The sequence below is a fragment of the Protopterus annectens genome, chromosome 11.part0, assembly GCF_019279795.1.
Source record: "Protopterus annectens isolate FY-2018-M chromosome 11.part0, PAN1.0, whole genome shotgun sequence".
NCBI classification, from domain to species: Eukaryota; Metazoa; Chordata; order Ceratodontiformes; family Protopteridae; genus Protopterus; species Protopterus annectens.
Window position 1 is genome coordinate 544,115,427 of NC_056745.1, and position 22,942 is coordinate 544,138,368.

A 22,942-nucleotide genomic window follows, 5' to 3' on the forward strand; every position below is an offset into this window, starting at 1 on the left:
CGAGGACAGCGGACTACCCCAAGTGTAAGGACTGCAGCAATGTGGATCTTCGAACATCTACATTTATGGTAGGTACAAAACTGTACTTTTTAGCTTGCCCAGCTAGGCTGAGCCCTGGACCCTATAGCTGTGACAGTGCGGAGTCTTATTGGGGACCTGGTGCGCAAAGGAGCAACCAGCCCCAGACTGACTGTGATCTCTATATGCACTTAAGGGAAATTGTACTTTACTGTGTGTATTAGTTATCCTTTTCTCGTCTATGAGACAACTTCCCTGGTGTTAGTGGTGAGGATTGAGGCTCCTTGATTGCTGGGCCAGGACACGGTCATCACAATCTCTACACTTGAAGAAATTCTCTTATGGGCTACTACCAGAATTCACTGTGAAAAAAACATCCTAGGAGATGTAAATATTGATTGGAACAAAATCAATTGCCACTCTCCCTCCCTAACCATTAACCTTTATAACTTCTCTCAGTTAATCCTCCCCATCACCCGACCAAACAAAATAAATTCACCTGGGTCCACCTTAGACTGGATCCTAGTCTCAGATCCGAAAACAATAACCAGCTCTGGCATTATTCCTGATACCTTTAGCGACCACCTCCCAGCCTTCATACATCGCTCAACCAGCTCTTCCCCACACCAGCATCAATACATCCACACTCGCAACCTCACTAACTTCAACCCCAGTACTTTCTCAAACATTTTCAAATAGATGAACTGGCAAACAACCTTCCTCTTGACAGTGCTATAGATTACTTCAACTCTGTCTTCTTAGATACCCTAAACTCCCTTGCCCCACTAAGAAACAAAAGGATAAATGCTAAAATTGTTCCTTAGCTATCCAAAGAAACAAAAAAGATCATGCACCAAAGAGATAAATATACCAAAACAATAAACTGCTCACTATACTGCTCCAATATCAACAGCTGTGTAACCTTGCAAAAAAACTAATCACCAAGGACAAAAAGTCCTACTATATTAAACTCCAGTCCCATAATAATAATAATAAAAATCCCAAACTTTTCTGGAATTCAATAAATTCTATTTTCAATCCAGGCTCCAAGAATAATCCCTGTCCTGACCCAAGTAAATCTGACCTTGAACTAAGCTCTGAATTTAACTCATTCTTCATAGAAACTATGTCTAACCTCACCAAGACATTTCCTAACAATAACCCAACTTCCTTTCACTCACCACTTTCCAGTTCACCTAGCAACCCTCCCTCTCTGTTTGAGCTCAAACCCATCTCCACTAACTTTATACAAAAACTTTTGTCCAAATTTAAACCTTGCTCTAATGCTCCTGACAATATCCCCTCCTCCTTCCTGAAATGTGCTGCTGATGGTATTGCACTTCCAATCAGCATCTTTATTAACAGATCCATAAAGGAATCATATGTTCCTAAACTCTGGCGCTCAGCCTATATTCTTCTACTTCACAAAGGGGGAAACACCAGCATCTCAAACTTTCTCCCAATTGCCCTGCTCTCACCAATCTCCAAAATCCTAGAAAAATGCATCCACCTCTGACTCAAGCCTTTTCTGACCCTAAACAACCTTCTCACTCCCACCCAACATGGCTTCCACCCAGGCCATAGCACTATAACCACTCTACTCTCTTTTCTTGAAACTGTCAGTCAAGCCCGAGATTCAGGACATTTAGTTTCTACCATTTTACTTGATCTGTCTAAAGCTTTCAATACTGTGTTCCACAAGTACCTTCTCTGTCAACTCTCTAACTTCCATCTCTCACCCAACACTTTATCCTGGTTCTCCAGTTATCTATCCAATAGATCACAGGCAGTCAAATGGAAGAACTCCATCTCTTCCTTCCTACCCACCCCAACTGGAGTACCACAGGGATCTATTCTTGGCCCCATGCTTTTTAATATCTTCATCAATAACTTTCACTCTGCTATTCCTATCACCAAAATCATTCAATACGCAGACGATTCAACCTTAGTCTGCTCTGCCTCAAACCTCTTTGAACTACTAAACAAACCCCAAATTGCATTCTTAACAACTGAAAACTGGATGTGCCAAAACCACCTCCCTCTAAATGCAAATAAATCAAAGATTCTACTATTCCCTCCTACAAAATCCCTCTCCTATGACAAAAACAACTTCAAATTCTATAGCCATACCAGTTCACCTATAGCAGTAGTTCCCTCGGCTAAACTACCTGGTATTACCATTGATGAACACCTCAAATTTGATATACATATTCAACAAAATATCAAGAAAACCCACCAAAAGCTAGGCATGATGTACAGGAACAATCGCTTTCTCTCCAACTCTACTAGGTATACTCTGGCCACAACCTATCTTCTTCATTCCTTATTATACAGAGCCCCTCTCCTAACCAGTCTGCCCTCCACTATCACCTCCAAACTAGAAAACTGCTATAACAAAATCTCTAAATTTGCCACTAACTCCAAAAACTGTACCCATCATTGCCTCACCCTGCAATCCCTGAATTGGCTCAAACTCCCTTACTACCTAGACTACCTCCAACTCATCACTGCTCATAGACTAATATTTCACCCAACAAAAATGTCCTGCCCTAGCTAATCTCCTTCGCCCCTACATACCCAACAGAACACTAAGATCTGAACATCAGAATCTAATCAGGCCCCTCTGAGGCCTTCACTGATAGTTTTCTACTGATTGCCTGTCTGGTTTCTTTGCATTCCACCTGGTTTACACCCCTTGTGCTATCTCCCTCCCCAAATACTAAGTCTATATTAGAATCCTGCTGAGCATGGAGCCTTCTTTAAATTTCTAGTCTCCCACCAGGACACAAGTGCTCTTCAGCAATTGCATTCTGCTTGCTGGTAAGCCATTAGACCTTAGGAATTTGTTTAAAGTGTTCAGATTTGTAAAGTTATACTTACATTTTACTCTTTTCTTGGTGGGCTCTGCCCCGCTCCATTCACCCTCGCTAACGTTTGGGCTCTCTCCCCTGCCCTGCCCCCTATTCCCTCCCGCCCCTACTACCTCTACATTTATAGTAATCACAGACACAACCACAGCTCACCCTCACATTACCTCTACCAATCACAGCTCCTCAAGTCAGATCACATTATACCACACCAACTTACTTCACACAAAATTCTCCCAATCACTCTCATTCCCACTAGGCATTTTTTACATCGTCCACACTCCTTACCCATCCACATATAGTGCAACCCTGTAATTCATATTCAGACCCCCACCTAGTACCAACTTTAACTTTTATAACATGACTATCACACAACTAAGTCTAGTCTGTCTTCTCATAATTCTTTATAACACCACAAGTTATCACTCTAGCAATATCCCTAAACTTAGTAGCACAACACTACATTATGCACTCTCATACAGAGACACCACTTATTATATAATAATATCTGCCCACAATTGTTCAAGAACTACATAACAGGCCAATTCAGAACTAAACACATATGCTCTCATTCCTACTCCAAAAAAACACAATGCTTTCTCGCACTCCTCACCAAACTCCAACATCTGTATCACCATTATAACACCAGGCTCACCATAAGTGGGGATATCCACCCCAACCCAGGCCCAAATCCATCCTGTCCAACACAAAATGCTCCTACACAAATGTCAGAACATAACACTCCCACTATCTTCATCCCTGGGCAAATCAACAACAGTAGCAAAACCAACCATCTTTTAATGCTAAATATTAATATTAGAAATATCAAAAATAAAATACCTGAACTCCAGGCCACAATAGCACACTACTCCCCAGACATAGTTGCTTTAACAGAAACCTGGCTAAATAAAAACATAGCTAACTCAGAAGTTCTCCCTACTGGCTACAATATCATTAGACAAGACAGACCACTTTGTAAAGGGGGTGGAACTGCCTTACTGTATAAGTCCAACTTAACTCCTACCCCTCCCCCAATAATTGGGACATACAACTTCAACTTCACCCTAAAAAGGTCATCACCACAATTGTGATCTATATTCCACCTGGTAATACACCTGCTAGCCTTGAAGACTTCTTATCCTGGTGTTCTTCCACATACTCACAAGAAACCCTTATTCTGGGGGATTTCAACCTAGATTGGTTCACTTGCATATCAGAACCACCAAGTAATCTAATAAAACTCCATGGCTACCAGCAGCTAGTCCAAATTCCAACTAGATGTGATAAAAAAATCTAAAAGAGAATCTATCCTTGACTGGGTCTTAACTAACAACCCCACATTGTACCCCACGCAGGCAGTCTCCCAGATACCTTAAGTGACCACAACATAATATACTTTATACATAGTAGAACAAGCATATGCAAAACCACTAACTATATATCCACTAGAAACAAACAAAAAATTCTCTCCTGAGGTCCTCAATACTTTACTCTGTAACTGTGACTGGACCCCCCCTAAAAACCCTCACACTTGACCAGGCTGCAGCATATTTCAGCAAAACATTTCTACAACACCTAGACACTGTTGCTCCATTGCACAAAATCAAGGTTAGAACCTCTACAAACCCCTGGCTCAGTAAAGAAACCAAACAAATCCTCAAGTCCAGCGACACCACCTGGCTTTACTATCAAAAAAACAAAGAAACACAAAGCCTAACTAAGTACCAAGAACTGCGCAACCGTGCAAAAAAAATGCATTAGGCTGGACAAAAAATCCTACTACACAACATTACAAACTAAATACCAACACAACCTCCAAAAATTTTGGAAAAATGTAAACCAGCTACTAAAACCCACCCAAAAGGCTACCCCCAAACCAACCACCCCTGACACTAAAGTTCCCATCAAAACACAATTCAATTCCCACTTTGTGAACTCAATTCTATCCTTAGTATCACAGGACAGTTCCTTCCTTACTATCCCCCCCAACACAAATAACACTAATACAAGCTTTACCCTCAAAACAGTTTCCACCACTTCAATCAAAAGCATGCTCTCCAAACTAAAAACCTCATCAACAGCAGCCAACCTACTCCCCAGCTATTTCTTGAAACCCACAGCAGATGCTATTGCTATCCCAATCTCCACTCTAATAAACAGATCAATTGTTGAAAACTATTTTCCCAAACTCTGGAAAATATCCTATGTTACACCCATACATAAAGGCGGGACCCCCACTGAACTTAATAACTACAGACCTATTGCTTTACTCTCCCCCCTGGCCAAAATCCTAGAAAAATCCATCCATACCCAGATGCTAAAATATCTCCTACACAGCAACATCCTGCCACCTACTCAGCATGGTTTCAGACCTGCCCATAGTACCACTACAGCCCTCCTCTTCTTCACAGACACAGTAAACTGTCTCAAAAATGAAGGCCTGCAGGTGTCAACTCTTTTTTTGGATATGTCCAAAGCATTTGACACAGTCTCACACCAAATCCTGCTAAACAAACTAAACCAATATCACCTATCAAATTCCACTCTTACCTGGTTCCAAAGCTACTTAACTGACAGGCACCAAGCTGTGAAATGGGAAAATTCTCTCTCTCCTTAACTGCCCATAACTATAGGAGTCCCACAGGGTTCTATCTTAGGACCACTACTATTCACAGTCTTCACAAATGACCTCCATACCTCCACACAGCATGCATCTATCATTCAGTATGCAGATGACACTACCTTAATCTGTGCTGCACAAAACATTCTACTTTACCAAATTCCAACTTATCCTCAATCCAAAGAAAACTCAATTTATGATTATAACCAGTTCTAACAAAAACACTGATAATAGTCAATTCACTATCTACTCCACAAATGCTACTCCAATCGCTGCAGTGGCACAGGCTAAGCTATCGGAAATAATGATAGACTCCCACCTAAAATGTGATAGTCATCTCAACTTAACTATTAAAAAGTACGTGCCAAACTGGGTTCACTCTACCGTATCAAACCATTTCTTACCAACAACACAAGATCAGCCATTGCTCGGTCCCAACTTCTATCCACCCTACTCTATGCATCTCCCATTCTGACTAATCTCAACAAAACTGAACTAAGCAAAATGGAAGCCTGCTATAACAGAATTGCCCGCTTTGCTGCAAATTGCTCATGTAGAACTCATCACTGTACTGCTTTGAGACAGCTCCACTGGCTTGAACTGCACAACCTCCTAACCTACAATCAGCTCTGCCTCTGTCATTCGATCTATTACCTCCCCAATAAGTGTCCTGCTCTCAAAAACCTAGTATAACATCACTCAGCCAAAAGGCCTCTTAGATCATCAAGCAAACTACTACTAGAACTCACCAACAGCTACAATAGCTTTGCAGATGCACTATACAGTAGTTCAGTGGCTAACAAATGGAACTCTGTCCCTACTAGCATTCAAAACACATCATCCAAAGCCTCCTTTAAAGACCTCATCAGGCAACATCTCAAACAAAGTTGGCAGTGCCATGATTGCTCCCCAGGCTAGTGAAAGCAGATAAGGTACACATACTAAACCTAGATAACTTGATAATAGTTTTCAATCTTACTCACAAACACTGGCTAATGTACAATGTATGTACTGTACCTGTGTACTATGTATGTATTCTACCTATGTTCCAAATGTCAGCTGTAAACCACAAATCTATTAATTACCTTTATTTTTAAATTAATATTTTTTTGTTTGTTCTCTCCACTATAACTGTTGATGTGCTGCATACCACTGTAAAAACATGTCTTTTGTAATTTGTGTGCATACTGATCATGTCTAAATAACTAAATGTATCTGTAATTTTTCTATGTGGAGTTTTTCTCCCCGGGCCTCTACTGAAAAAGGGCCTTTTCGGCTTAGTCAGACACCCCCGGTTAACAAATGTAAAATAAAAGTAAATAAATAAATAATAGCTATCAACAAACTTCTCCTCTCTTACTCACTTGGCAAAAAATGGAATTCCCTTCCATCTACTCTAAGATCTATACCAAACTCTGAAAACTTTAAAAGCCTGCTTTTCAAACACCTGTCCTCTAAGTTAAAATGTCTCTGCCTTCACCCTACCTAATCCAAGCTAAACCTTCTGCTCCCACTGTGTTCTGTCTCTATTTCCTGTGCTCTCTATGCTCTCAACAACAACTATAGACACTCTGCAACCTTGTAAATATTGTAAATAGCATCCATGTTTAAATGTGCGTAAGCAGTGTATTCAATATTTCTTTATTCTGTCTTCTATTTCTACTCATGTTCATACATACATTGTTGTCAAACTCCATACATTAGAGTGCTCCTTAAATGAAATTGTATAACCCTTAACTTCATTCTCTATGAACTCTGTTAAATAGCATGACACCAAATGTGTTAATTGTAGCGTTTTTGTATAATGTATCTTTTATACTTGTGTACCACTTGCATATTAACTGTATAATGCAACTTGGAGCTTTCCTCCCCGGGCCTCCACTGAAAATGGGTCATTTTGGCCCAGTGGACTTCCCCGGTAATCAAACTGGAAATAAATAAATAATAATTTTGGGTTATTGTGAACTGTCCTTCTTGTTTAAGTACATTGTCACAGCCTAGTGTACTGCCATCTTGTATATTGATACCCAGTCTCTTCGTGGGTTTGCGAGTTTAGTTATTCGAAAAATTATTCTGTCCATTGGTAGTATCTAGTTGTAGGCTCAGCTTTTGCATATCTGGATTTATGACATAGGCAGTGATCATTCTCGCTAGTCTGCAAGCACTCAAAGTCTACTGAATGGAACAGTTTTCACTTGTACCTATTGGTACTGGTGTGACTGATGTTTTGGTTACAAGACTGTTACTAGAAGCAGGCTGAAATGAAGCATTTACAGTAGATCACACAGACTTTTACTACTCTCCCTCCACTTTTGTCACTCAGAAGCATGCTGACAATATGCATTTTTATGTATTTTAATTTTTTATTTTACATTTGTTGATCGGGCTGGTCCAACTGGAGTCATGTCCATTTTCAGCAGAGGCCCAGGGAGAAAAGCTCCAAGTGAGGTACATTAAACATTGAGCATTATTCATTAAAAGCATTTAACAGTAACAAAAAGTTACACATATAGTTCAGAGAAGAAAATGTTTTCACTGCCATCACAAATTTTAATCCTTTCAGATCCATAACTCATACTCAGAAGTGTGCTGAAAGAGCATGTATTTACATTACTGTCATGAAAGTGTTGAACATTTTTAGTCTATGCCTGCCACTCAAAAGTAAAATCATTCATTTGTTGTTCTGTCACTTGTATATTATGGCTGCCACTCAGACGTATGCTGTGCCACTCAGGATCTAATCACCCTCATTCTACAGCTGGATGCATCACACTATTATCACACACATTTTGATCACCCTTGGTACTCTTAGGTCACTCAAAAACATACTTTGTCTATGGAATTGTGGATGAGGTATGGCTGTATATTGACAGGAAATATCTCAAGGTTTATGTGTTTTTTTTTCCAAAACCTCTTTTTGTTTGGCTTTTTCATTAAAGTCACTAGCTTGTTTGTTTTTTTCTCGGTTCTGTATCTTGTATACTTATTTGCTTTACTTACTTTATTGTATTTTTATTTATGTTTAATACTGTATTGTGTCATACATGTGTGAGCTTAACAGTTTGCATTGTTCTATAAAACACTACACCACAAACATTTTGGAACTGCAGACATTGTCACCTAAGTATATACATCTAATTAGTTTTGATGTTATTGCTGTGTTAAGATTTGTTTCTAAATATGAACCCATTATTCACATGAACTGTTTGTTTCAGTCATACCAGCCAGTTTTGTTCCCTAAAATCTCATCCACCTATTTGCTAAATTTTTCACAGAGTGTAAGTTATGGACTTGTGAAGTAATGATAGTGTTTTTGATGATAGTATGATAATTTGAGTGATGCTAGTGGACTGACTGAAAGAACAGCAGACCACTGTAGTTTGTTGTTGTAAATTTCATGTTGTAATTTCCATTTACAAATTATATCAATATAATGTGAAAATGAACTGACCTACAAAGAACCAAATGATAAATTTGTGTGACTTTGCTTTTGCTTATTTTGCTTCTGTCTACTAACCTGTTCTTATATGGCCCAGAATCTGTTTGATGTGTGGACTCATGGCAGATTACCCCAAACAGCTGTGCTGCATTGGTGCTGTTGAATTCTTTGTGTTTTTCTTTCAGTGTGAGACTAATCTGAAATGGCTGAACTGGGAGTTACCATGGAGTGAACTAATAATCACCTCTGTGCCACTACTGATTCAAGATTTACCCAATAATCACCACTCTCTCACTAGTGATACAGGATTTACCCAGTAATCACCTCTGTGCAACTAGTGATGCAGGATTTACACAGTGATCACCACTCTGCCCCTAGTGATGCAGGATTTATCCAGTAATCACCACTCTGCCACTAGTAAAGCAGGATTTACCCAGTAATCACCACTCTGTTACTAGTGATGCAGGATTTACACAGTGATCACCACTCTGCCCCTAGTGATGCAGGATTTATCCAGTAATCACCACTCTGCCACTAGTAAAGCAGGATTTACCCAGTAATCACCACTCTGTTACTAGTGATGCAGGATTTACCCAGTAATCACCACTCTGCCAAAAATGATGCAGGATTTACCCAGTAATCACCACTCTGCCATTAGTGATACAGGCTTTACCCTATAATCACCAACCTACCATGAATAATACAGGATTTACCCAATAAACGCCACTTTGCCACAAGCGATGCAGCATTTACCCAGTAATCACCAGTCTGCCATGATTGATGCAGGATTTATCTAGTAATCGCCAGTCTGCCATGAGTGATACATGATTTACCTAGTAATTACCACTCTGACGTGATTGATGCCCGATTTAACCAGTAATCACCACTCTGCCATGAGTGATACAGCATTTAACCAGTAATCACCATTCTGACACTAATGATACAGAATTTACCCAGTAATCACCACTCTGACATTAAGGATACAGGATTTACCCAAAAACACCAGAAGTCTAAACCTCAAGATGCACGCACTCGAAACTCTCCTTAGCATGGAGAACATCGATATCTGTGCAGTAACAGAAACCTGGTTCAAGGCTCCCGAGAGCACCCCAGCACTACCAGGTTATACCTCATACCATGCTTTTCGGCCCCAAAACTTGGACCGAACCACAAAAAGAGGGGGAGTATCAATATTCGTCAAAGATACCCACACCTCCAGGTTGGTGGCACAGCACGAAGCATCAGAGACTATCCATGTGCAACTAACCATGTGGGTAAAACTGCCTTCCAGTTTATAGCCTGCTACAGACCACCCTCCCAAACCCAGGAACCCCACTCGGACTTCCTGAGAACACTGAAAAATATGAAGGGCTCTCCAAACACCATTATATTGGGCCACTTCAACTACCCAAACATAGACTGGGAGCATTACTCTAGCTCCAACACCCTAGCCCAAAGGTTCCTAGAATTTATAAACTCAAATGCTATGGAACAACTAGTTACCACTCCCACAAGAGGGGAAAACATACTGGACCTGATCATCACCAACATGGGGACTCTGTGCTCCAGACCAGAAATGTATCCCTCACTGGTAAGATCAGACCATAAACTAATCTCACTGGATATTCACATCCCGACCCCACCCCCTGCCCAGAAAACCACAGTAAAAAACTTCTCTAAAGCAAATTTCACACTCCTCAAAACCAAGGTGGAATCCTTCAAAGCCCCCGGGCCTGTGGAAAATACGTCCCAGACCGCAAAATCCTTTATAAACGCATTCTGTGAACACCTTCAGGAATGCATGGATCATGCAATCCCAAATAAATCCAAGACCCAATCCTCCAAAGGCAGACGTCCTGTCTGGTGGACCCCAGCCATAAACAAACTATACAATAGAAGGAGGAAGCTATTACATGATAGAGCAAAATCCCAAAAAGGGAAGGCATCTCTGATCAGTATTAGCAAAAAAACTACGGGCACTCATAAAATCGTCTAAGGCCAGCTTCGAGAGAAAAATTGCACAGGACACTAAGGATAATCACAAGGCTTTCTTTAGTTATGTTAGGAACCTGGGTGGGAATTCCCAGGTATGCTCAGAATTAGTCCAAAATGACAAAAAATACACCGAACCCACAGACATTGCCAACATCCTAGCTGACAGGTTCAGCGCAAACCTCCCCTCCCCACCAAAAGGGCAAATATCTATCCCAGCAGAGTGCTGCCCCCCTGACATCTCATATGCTCAGGTAAGAGCCACCCTCTCCAAAGCAAAAAACACAGCATCAATGGGACCAGACGGTGTCCCGGGCTGCGTCCTACATGAACTCCAAGAAGAGCTAAACGCAAACATAAAACTACTGTTCAATCTCAGCCTTACCACAGGTTATGTACCCAAAGAGTGGCGTACAGCAACAGTGGTCCCTCTCCACAAAGGTGGTGCCTCAACGGATCCTGGAAACTATCACCCCATAAGCCTGACTAGCTTGGTCTGCAAAGCTATGGAAAGGATCATCATGGACCTCATAAATAAAGATATTGGGGACCTACAGACACTGGATCCTACCCAGTTCGGCTTTGTTAAGAGCAGATCCTGCCTCTTAAACCTGGTCGATTTCTTTGAAACAGTCACCAAGGCCATTGACGAGGGGAAGGTGGTCCACACAGCCTACCTGGACCTCGCAAAAGCCTTCGATACAATACCCCACTCGGGCATTATAAATAAGCTCACCAGCTTAAATATAAACCCCTATGTCACTAGATGGGTTGCAAACTGGCTCAAGGACAGAACCCACATGGTTAGAATTGCTGGAGCCATGTCAGACTCCAAACCAGTTACAAGTGGCGTCCCACAAGGCTCAATCCTGGGACCTCTCTTGTTCAGTATATATTTCTCGGAGATACAGGCCAACACGAAAGGACTGTGGCTGACCAAGTTCGCAGATGACTGCAAACTAGGTGCCATAATCAACTCTCCAGCCGACACAAGCATCCTCCAAAAGGGCCTCATAGAAACAGGCAATTGGTGCCAGAGCCATGGCCTTAAGCTAAATGCCAAAAAGTGTATAGTCATCCCCTGCGGCAAAAACAAAGTGCCCACAAATTACCACATGGGTGGTAATCCATTAAGTACGGAAGAAGTATTTAGGGACCTGGGGACCCAAGTTGATAGCAATCTCTCATTTGACAACCACGTGGCCAAAGTGGTTAGAAAAACATTTTATATAGCCCACCTAATCATGAAGGGATTCACATCTAGATCAGGGGAGGTCATCGTGCCTCTTTACTCATCCCTCATCAGGCCCATAATTGAGTACAATGCCCCTTTTGGGATGTACCTTACCAGACACCTGCAGCAACTGGAAAGACCCCAAAAGTACCCCACCAAGAGGATCAAAGGGCTCAAACAGATGCCATATGCTGCCCGGTTAAAGAAACTCCAGCTCTACTCAGTGGCATACCACCTGCTCAGAGGCAATCTGTGCCTGACGTATAAAGCCATGTCCAACCCGGAATTAATGGACATGCTGCACCTCAGAAAATCCAAATCCCATCGAGCCACGCGCTCAAGAGACTTGAACCTCAGCACTGAAATAAATAGGACATGCTGGGGGACAGATTCATATCCCAGAGGCTCCCTTCACTCTGGAATAAAATCCCAGTCCAGGTTAGGGAGAGTCCCTCATTGACTCTCTTCAAGAGGAATCTTGATGAGTGGATGGGGGATCGTAGGTTTACCCCGGGTATCACTTCTGTGTCACTGTTAGACAGAGGCACAGTATACTAACCTCGAAGAAGGGCATAGCAAAATTCATTTAAAATGGGTGGCGAAAGCCAAACACACTCTGGCTAGGCTTATAAATGCCCTAGGGCAGATAGCCTAGTATGAACCTATGAACCTATGAACCTATGAACACCACTCTGCCACTAGTGATATAGGATTTACCCAATAATCACCACTCTGTCCTGAGTGATGCAGGATTTACCAGAAAACACTACTCTGTCACTAGTGATACAGGATTTACCCAGTAATCACCATTCTGTCATGAATGATGCAGCATTTACCCAGTAGTCACCACTCTACCACCAGGGATGCAGCATTTACTCAGCAATCACCACTCATAGGTTCATAGGTTCATAGGTAGGTACTAAGCTATCGGCCCAAGGGCCTACGTAAGCCTAGCCAACTAGATTCCCTGGCTTATGCCACCCAAGAAAGTTATTTTCCTGTGCCACTGTCGAGCAGAGACACAGAAGTGATCCCCAGGGTGTATTTCCTATTTCCCATCCACTCATCAAGATTTTTCTTGGAGTGCTAATGAAGAACTTTGTAAATATCAGAAATCAAAATTCCCAGAAGCAAGATGCAGAAGATACCTTCCCCGGAATAAACACTGTCCAGCCACTAAAAATAAAGTGCAAAATTTCGCTGCTGAATACTCCAGCTGGCCAAAACCGTCAATGAGGTTAAAAAACGAAACCAGGAATAATCCAAAGACAACGTATTTAATAGACAAAATCAACACCACAAGTGCTTTCGCCTGGTATTACCAGGCTTTATCAAGTGTAACAAGTAATACTTTCACATGATATATTTAAAGTGCTTGGCTTACAACCATTGGTTAATTACTTAGTAACATTGATTAATTGTGTTGGCATCCATTGAGTAAATTTAAAATTAAAAAAAAAAAAAAAAAAATACATAGAATGCATTGAAAAAAGAACTTATTATAAAATGAATACAAAACTTTTAAGTTAGATTAAGTTAAAAACTGTAACAGTCTAAATACCTATAACACTTCAGATACTAAAAAAATAAAAAATGTTAAAAATGTGCTTGTCAAAATCAAGAAGTCAAATTCTGTCAACTAGAGGTTGAAAATATCCAGTTTAAAAATATGCAGTTAATATAAGCCCAGTGTGTTGCCCTGTAGGAGCTAATTAAACTACAAACTAAATAAATAGATAGATAGAGCAAACGCCGAGTGGCTCGTATAAAGCACCATGGCCAGAACCTGCCTAGGGTGCCAGCTGAATAAGGAAGGGAAAAGAGGGAACAAACATCTACAAGTGTGGCCTCAGACTTGAGAGGAATAAACAAGTGGGGGGGGGGGTTAGAAGTGAACCTAGGGAAACTAGATAGAATTCAAAGAACATTACTTCTAGCTTTAAGAATTCTGGCTAAACTTAAGTTGTCATTTAAGCCTGGGAATCTTGTCGCATTCAATCTCAATTGCCAGAACAATTCCCTTGAAGAAAGTGTAGTTTCCCAATCACCTCCTCTCTGGTCTGGAGAAACTTTTTCAAGGACAAAGAAACGAATGGACATGTTAGGACATACCAAGGAATGTTTGAAAAAGGCATTAGTGTCTTTTTTACTTTTGATGTCATAACTATGTTCCCTCTTTTCCCTTCCTTTTTCAGCTGGCACCCTAGGCAGGTTCTGGCCATGGTGCTTTATACGAGCCACTCGGCGTTTGCTCTATCTATCTATTTATTTAGTTTGTAGTTTAATTAGCTCCTACAGGGCAACACACTGGGCTTATATTAACTGCATATTTTTAAACTGGATATTTTCAACCTCTAGTTGACAGAATTTGACTTCTTGATTTTGACAAGCACATTTTTAACATTTTTTTATTTTTTTAGTATCTGAAGTGTTATAGGTGTTTAGACTGTTACAGTTTTTAACTTAATCTAACTTAAAAGTTTTGTATTCATTTTATAATAAGTTCTTTTTTCAATGCATTCTATGTATTTTTTAATTTTAAATTTACTCAATGGATGCCAACACAATTAATCAATGTTACTAAGTAATTAACCAATGGTTGTAAGCCAAGCACTTTAAATATATCATGTGAAAGTATTACTTGTTACACTTGGTAAAGCCTGGTAATACCAGGCGAAAGCGCTTGTGGTGTTGATTTTGTCTATTAAATAAGTTGTCTTTGGATTATTCCTGGTTTCGTTTTTTAACCTCATTGACGGTTTTGGCCAGCTGGAGTATTCAGCAGCGAAATTTTGCACTTTATTTTTAGTGGCTGGACAGTGTTTATTCCGGGGAAGGTATCTTCTGCATCTTGTTTCTAATGAAGAACTTTGCTTGACATAGACAGGTAGCCTGTTCCAGAGTATGGGAAGTCTCTGGGACAGGAATCTATTCCTCCAACATGTCCTGTTTATTGTGGTGACAAGGTTTAGGTCCCTAGAGTGTGTATCTCGGAGGGATTGGGATTTCTTTAGGTGTAGCATGTCCAACAGCTCTGGGTATGACATAGCTTTATATGTTAGGCAGAGATCACCTCGGAGTAGGCGATATGCTACGTAGTAAACTGGAGTTTTTTGAGACGGTCAGTGTAGGGCATCTGTTTGAGGCCAGTAATCCTCTTTGTGAGGTACTTCTGTGGTCTTTCCAGCTGCTGCAGATGCCTTGTGAGGTAAATTCCAAAAGGGGCGTTGTACTCTATAATGAGTCTAATGAGTGTCGAGTAGACGGGAACAATGACCTCTTTTTTCCTGGATGAGAACCCTTTTATGATGAGGTGTGCCACATACAAGGATGTCCTGACTACTGTGGCGATGTGACTATCAAAGGACAGACTACTGTCCACCTGGGTCCCAAGGTCTCTTATTACACGTTTGGTGTTAAGTAGACTGCTGTCTGTGTAGTAGTTCATGGGTACAGAGTTTTTACCAAAGGGGATGACAATGCACTTTTTGGCAATGAGCTTGTAGCCATGGCTCTGACACCAGTCTGTCTCAGCGAGGCCCTTCTGTAAGATTTCCACATCATTTTGGGGACTCAACTATGGTTCCTAGTTTGTAGTCATCTGCGAACTTCATTAGCCAGAGTCCTTCTGTGTTTGCATGTACTTCAAAGAAGTAGATACCAAACAGCAGAGGTCCCAGGACTGAACCCTGTGGTACTCCACTTGTCACGGTTTGAGGTCAGATTTGGAGTTTGCAACTTTTACACTGTGGGTTCTGTCAGTGAGCCAGTTGGCAACCCATCTTGTGACGTAGGGATTTATACCTAGTTTCGTGAGTTTAGTTATAATTCCAGAATGGGGGGGGTGTCGAAAGCCTTGGCGAGGTCAAGATAGGCTGTGTGAACCACCTTACCCTCATCTACGGCTTTGGTGACTGCCTCAAAGAAGTCGATAAGGTTCAGGAGGCATGATCTGCCTTTCACAAACCTGAACTGGGTGGGATCCAGAGTTTGGAGGTTACCAATGTCTTTGTTTATGAGTTCCATGATGATACGTTCCATGGCCTTGCAGACCAGGCTCATCAGGCTAATAGGGTGATAGTTCCCAGGATCAGTGGTGGCTCCCCCTTCGTGGGGTGGGATAACTGTTGCTGTACACCATTCAGTGGGCACAAAGCCTGATGGGAGGCTATGACTGAACATGATGCTTAGGTGGGGAGCCAGTTCATTCTGAAGTTCATGTAAAATGCAGCCTGGGATGTTGTCCGGTCCCATGGATGCGGTCTTTTTGGCTTTAGAGAGTGCAGCTTTTACCTGCATAGTTGTGATTACAGGGACTCTGCATTCTTCCTGTGTAGATACGGGCCCTTTAGAGGGGGGGGGGGGGTAAAGTTAGCACTGAACCTATCTGCCAGGATGTTGGCAATATCAGTTGTTTCTGTAATTTCCGTGCCGTTTGGCTGTAACACAGAGCAGATCTGAGTGTTGCCATTAAAATTCTTGACATAGCTATAGAATGCTTTGTGGTTGTCCTTAGAATCAGTGGCGATTTTGTTTTTGTAGCTAGCTTTGGAGGATCTTATAAGGGATCTCAGCTTCGTACTGAGGCTGACCAGGGAGCTCCTCCACTCATGGGATTTTACTCTCTTTTGCAACAACTTCTTCCTTATGTTGTACAGTTTGTTTATGGCAGGGGACTACCAGATTGGCTTTCTTTTTTTGGATGATAGCGTCTTAGTTCAGTTTGGGATAGCACGATCCATGCACTCGTGTAAGTGCTTATAGAGTGCACTTGTGTAGGATTCAGCAGTCGTAACTTTATTGTCCATCTGCATGGGTGTCATGAAGTTCTACCACTAGTGATACAGGATTTGCCCCAGTAATCACCACTCTACCACCAGTGATGCAGCATTTACCCAATAATCATCACTCTACCACTAGTGATGCAGGATTTACCCAGTAATCACCACTCTGATGTGACTGATGCAGTATTTATCCAATAATCACCACTCTGCCATGAGTGATGAAGCATTTCTCCGGTAATCACCACTCTACCACCAGTGATGCAGCATTTACCCAGTATTCATTGGAATACATGTGTTTGGTCGCGCGACCAAATGTCAATCTGTCATAATTCTGAACCGAAATGTCGAAATTCGTAAGCGCGAATGCTCGTAATGTTGCGCGCAACATCAAATTCGACATTCTTGATTGCACAACTGCCGCAACAAGCGCTACCATGAGTTGAGAGGGGGGAATAGTAGCCTGGCCGGCGTTCGGTAATCCCGGGTTCAGCATTCGCAGATTCAACATTTTGCAAGCTTGGGATTCTGCTTTTGACATGTTTGTGTTCGGACATCGGCCGTTCGCTTAAATGCGTGTATACCGTAATCATCACTCTACCACAAGTGATGCAGGATTTACCCAGTAATCACCAGTCTGCCAGGAGTGATGTAGGATTTTTTTCAGTAATCGCCAGTCTGTCAGTAGTGATACAGAATTTACACAGTAATCGCCACTCTGCCATGATTGATGCATGAATTGTCCAGTAATCACCATTGTAGCATGAGTGATATGGTTACTATTATATATGAAGGAAAAATGAATCAAATTCTTAGAGATGAAAATAAATACTCTGTAGTCTGTAAAAATGAAATTAATTTGGCGTATAAGAGAATTGACATGGAATTAGAGGCCATGGTGAATGATGGGAGTATAGATGGAAATACATTTTCATATTTGAAGGTGGATAAACCAAAGATACCAGTAATCTATGGCATCCCTAAAGTTCATAAGGATGTGACAGAACCCCCACTGAGACCCATTGTATCGGCGGATGGTTCAAAAACATTACCACTAGCTAAATTTATTGACAATAAAGTTAAGCATATATGGATTAGTAAGAAAGCAATTTTAAAAGATTCATGGTACCTTTTAAGGGTAGTTAATTCGGAATTATTTTCTAAGGATTTATTATTTGTGACAATAGATATTGTGGATCTTTTCTCATCCATACCTTATTCTGAAGGCATGAGAATGTTTGAGGATGAAGTGTTTCAAGACAGAATATTAACCCATAGAGAAAAGGTGGTGTGCACAGGCTTGATGGAAATGGTCCTTAATAATATTTTTTTATTATTTAATGGAGAATTTTCCCAACAAATCCAAGGTGTGGCTATGGGTGCAGCCTGTGCACCTACATTTGCAAACCTAGTCTTGGCTAACTCGGAGGAAACATTTATCCTCAATTCTAGTTTTAATTCTTGTTGGAGTCTTTACCGGAGGTTCCTTGATGATATAGTGTTTTTTTGGACAGGAGGGAATGAGAAACTAGATCAGTTTGTGAAATATATTAATGAGACTACATACTTCCTTAGATTTACTTACAAGATATCAGAACTAAACTTACAATATTTGGATATAGAAATATATAAATGTAATGATTCATTTGAAACTAAGATATACAGGAAACCAACTTATTGTAATTCATTCCTACACTATGATAGTGCACATCCAGCACATTGCAAGAAAAATATAGTAAAGGGTCAATTTGTGAGGGGGTCACGCATGACAAGTAATTTTAGTGATTTTATCTTGGAATGTGATCTTTTGGAAAGTATGTTTTTAGAAAGGGGATATGCTAAGGATTTTATTGCGAATATTAGGTCCGAAGTGGAAGGAGGTAGACTATATAAATTTAAGCCCATTTTAGGAATAAAGGAAACTAATATAACCAGGTAATAGGAATGAAAGAATTAAATAACATTGGGGAATATCAACATGCCCTCATTTTAGAATATAATGCTTTAAATTATAATACTAGATAAATTTTTCAGAAAGAATGGGAAAGATTTACAGCATTTACTGACCTGGAGGGAATACCTAAATGTACACCCAAGGTTGTATATAGAAACTCTAATAGTATTAAAGAAATTTTGGAACATAAGAAGATTGATCATAATAAGATTAATAGAGTTATTAATACTAGAATGAGTGGTACATATAAATGTGGGAAGTGCAATCAATGTGATTATATTGCTAACAAAGAGAAAATATATGTAGAAAGTAGGGATAGATGGATTACTAGTAAAGGATTGTACAACTGTGATTCTAAGGGTTTAGTTTATCTTGCCACCTGTGAAATGTGTGGGTCCTTTTATATAGGTAAGACAGAAAGAACCCTAAAAAGAAGAGTTTATGAACATACCAATGATATAATAAAAGAGAAAGAAACAAATGCTTTATTTAAGCATTCGAAGGTATGTATAGATAGTAAATTTCACTTTTTTGTAATAGAGCATATTAAAAGTGGTATTAGAGGGGGCCCTTGGGAAGACACTATAGGTTATAGGGAATTATGGTGACAATTAACATTGAAAGCAGGTAAATTCCCAGGTTTAAATGAACATGTTTCCATATTACCCCTTTTAAAGTTGAAGGCAGCTAAATTATGAGGTTTAGTGCAATATATAAATTTATCACTAGATGGTGCTGCTTGATTATAAAGTTTCTTCCTTTTCTATAATATGAAGTTTCTCCAATACTATTTATTTTAATACCCTTTTTATATAATATAATAGAATATAACTATATAAATACTTATTTTTAAGTGGTTTTATATTTATTTATGAAATGTTATTTAAGCATGTATTAATTTATATTTATTTATTTCTACTGAAAGGTAATAATGTTGATGGAAATTATATAATACTTGTGAATATTAATGAGCCCAAAGGTTATGTTTATTGGTGCATTCAAAGTTAATTAGTGTTTTTTTATTGGCTTTTGGCTTTTAATTGATGTATAAAAGTGAGTTGATTATGTGGAAATAACATCTGATGAAGTCCAGTGGATAGGAAGAAAACGCATGTATTTTCCTATAAGAGCGTTAATGAAAGTGTGGTTCTGGCGTTTTATTTGTGTATATTAAAGCTGTGTCAATTTTACGGAGGTTTTCCTTCTCTGTGACTTGCGCTCCTATTTATCAGTTATTTGGGGTTTTTTTGGAGAGCTTCCCGCATACTTCGTGTTTTATGAGTGATATAGTATTTACCTAGTAATCACCACTCTGCCACTAGTGATACAAGATTTACCCAGTAATCACCACTCTGATGTGATTGATGCAGGATTCATCCAGTAATCACCACTCTGCCATGAGTGGTGAAGCATTTACCCAGTAATCACCACTCTACTACTAGTGATACAGTATTACCCAGTAATCACCACTCTGCAATGAGTGATGCAGCATTTACCCAGTAATCACCATTCTGCCACTAGTGATACAGAATTTGCCCAGTAATCACCACTTTGCCATTAAGGATACAGGATTTACCCAGTAATCACAAGTCTGCTACTAGTGATACAGGATTTACTCAGTCAACAGCACTCAGCCATGAGTGATGCAAGATTTACCTAAAATCACTACTGTGCAATTAGTGATACAGGATTTACCCAGTAATTACCGCTCTGCCATGAGTGATGCAGCATTTACACAGTAATCACCACTCTGATGTGATTGATGCAGGATTCATCCAGTAACCAGTAATCACCACTCTGATGTGATTGGTGCAGGATTCATCCAGCAATCACCACTCTACCACTAGTGATGCAGCATTTACCCAGTAGTCACCACTCTACCACTAGTGATGCAGGATTTACCCAGTAATCACCACTCTGCCAGGAGTAATGTAGGATTTCTCAGTAGTCACCAGTCTGCCACTAGTGATATAGGATTAACCCAGTAATCACCACTCTGCCATGACTGATGCATGAATTGTCCAGTAATCACCATTGTAGCATGAGTAATACAGTATTTACCCAGTAATCACCACTCTGCCACTAGTGATACATGACTTACCCAGTAGTCTCCACTCTGCCCTTATTGATACAGGATTTACCCAGTTATCACCTCTCTGTCATGAGTGATATATGATTTACCCAGTGATCACCACTCTGTCATGAGTGATACAGGATTACTCAGTAATCACCACACTAACATGCGTGATGTAGGATTTACCTAGTAATCACCACTGTGGCACGATTTATGCAGGATTTACCCAGTAATCACAAGTCTTCCACTAGTGATACATAATTTATTCAGTCATCACCACTTTGCCATGAGTGATGCAGGATTTACCCCGAAACACTACTTTGCCACTAGTGATATAGGATTTACCTAGTAATCACTACTCTGCCGTGGCTGATGTAGGATTGCCACATTAATTACCACTTTGCTATGCGTTATACAAGATTTATCCAATATTCACCACTCTGTCCCTAGTGATACAGGATTTGCACATTAATCACCACTCTGCCATGACTGATACAGGATTTACCCAGAAATCATCACTCTGCCATGAGTGATGCAGCATTTACCCACTAATCACCGCTCTACCACTAGTGATATAGGATTTACCCAGTAGTCACCACTCTGCAATCAGTGATGCAGCATTTACCCAGTAATCACCATTCTGCCAGTAGTGGTACAGAATTTACCCAGTAATCACCACTCTGCCATTAAAGATACAGGATTTACCCAGTAATCACAAGTCTGCCACTAGTGATACAGGATTTACTCAGTCATCACCACTCTGCCATGAGCGATGCAGGATTTACTCAAAATCACCACTCTACCACTAGTGGTACAGGATTTACCCAGTAATTACCACTCTGCTATGACTTTTGCAGCATTTACCCAGTAGTCACTATTGTACCACTAGTGATACAGGATTTACACAGTAATCACCACTCTGCCATGAGAGATGCAGCATTTACCCAGTAATTACCATTTCTGCCACTAGTGATACAGGATTTACCCAGTAATCACCACTCTGCCAAGAGTGATGCAGGTACTCAGCCATGAGTGATGCATGTTTTACCTGTGAACAGTAGTTTACCCGTGAGGGTGAAGCAAGAAAGGGTAAATTTTGCCTGGAGTGGGTAAATTATTCATGACCATTTCAATTAGTGACTATTAACATTATACACCAGAGTTATTTTGCAAAGTACCTTTATCGATCCTTTTAAAATAACTCTAATGCAAGATGGATCTCTTTCCAGTACATGTATCTGTGCACTTAAAAAGTGAAGATTTCTCTATCACATATTGCACATGAACAAATACATATCAAAAGAGCAATACCCACTAGTTTGAGTCCTAAGACTTCAGAAACTAAACTGTGATTCAAACAAACAAACAAAAAAAAATAACAAATTGCAAAACTCACTGTCACAGTCTTCTAGCATTTTTATAAAGGGGCTTTGCTACCTGTGCCTCCTAATGTGGGAGGCTGTGTGTACCACATCTTACTACTTGTATATACTACCTTGAACATCATTTTACCTCAGAGAAGGGGGAGTAATCGGAGATATCACATTTTCAAATTTAACATATGTACTCCTCATTCACACAATTATGGGACTAACAAGTTAAACAGGGATCCACACATGAGCACATCCTTGTACATACTGATGCATGGAGAGCAAACTGATGAAGTTTTCTTCCTGCCTCTGCATTTTCACTTTATTTAGAGCCACAGCTAAAAGTTATAATATGGTTTACTTTGAATTTCTGATTCACTGTGAGATATTATGAGAAGTAATGAGGTGTATCTGTACCTGCAGTGCAATTGCCCAAGTTTTTTTGTTTTTATTATTTCATTTTATTCTATTATTTTCAATGTATTTATTATTTTTGCCGCATGTATTAATTTGCTGCTTATGGTAACACATTTGAAAGTATTTTCATTTTAGGCTAAACAGATCTTTTCTTCAGCGGTAATTATCTTTTAACA

General features: G+C 40.1%; 1 protein-coding gene across 1 annotated transcript in view; it reads left to right on the plus strand.

Annotated features, from left to right (window-relative positions):
• Positions 1–22,942, plus strand: part of DYRK2 (dual specificity tyrosine phosphorylation regulated kinase 2) — a 678,008-nt gene that overhangs the window by 466,637 nt on the left and 188,429 nt on the right. The window lies entirely within an intron of this gene.